Source organism: Palaemon carinicauda, chromosome 10, assembly GCF_036898095.1.
Source record: "Palaemon carinicauda isolate YSFRI2023 chromosome 10, ASM3689809v2, whole genome shotgun sequence".
NCBI classification, from domain to species: Eukaryota; Metazoa; Arthropoda; class Malacostraca; order Decapoda; family Palaemonidae; genus Palaemon; species Palaemon carinicauda.
In genome coordinates, this window is record NC_090734.1 from 22,210,796 (window position 1) to 22,211,540 (window position 745).

The following is a 745-nucleotide window of genomic DNA, read 5'->3' on the forward strand; positions in this document are numbered from 1 at the left end:
TATATATATATATATATATATGTATATACATACATATATACATATATATATATATATATATATATATATATATATATATATATATATATATATATATATATATATATATATATATATATATATTTATATATATATATGTATATACATACATATATACATATATATATATATATATATATATATATATATATATATATATATATATATATATATATATATGTATGTATGTATGTATATACATATATATATATATATATATATATATATATATATATTTATTTATTTATTCATTTATATATATATATATATATGTATATATATATATATATATATATATATATATATATATATATATATGTATGTATATATATACATATATATATATAACTATATATATATATATATATATATATATATATATATACATATATATATATATATATATATATATGTATGTATATATATATATATACATATATATATATATATATATATATATATATATATATATATATATATATATATATATATATATATATATACATATATATATATATATATATATGTATATATATATATATATATATATATATATATATATATATATATATATATATATATATGTGTGTGTGTGTGTGTGTGTGTGTGTGTATATATGTGTGTTGAGGACACAATTCTGATTAGAGTGGAAGATATTCAGAGGAGATGGTTTGGGCATATACAGAGGATGGAACAGGACAGATGG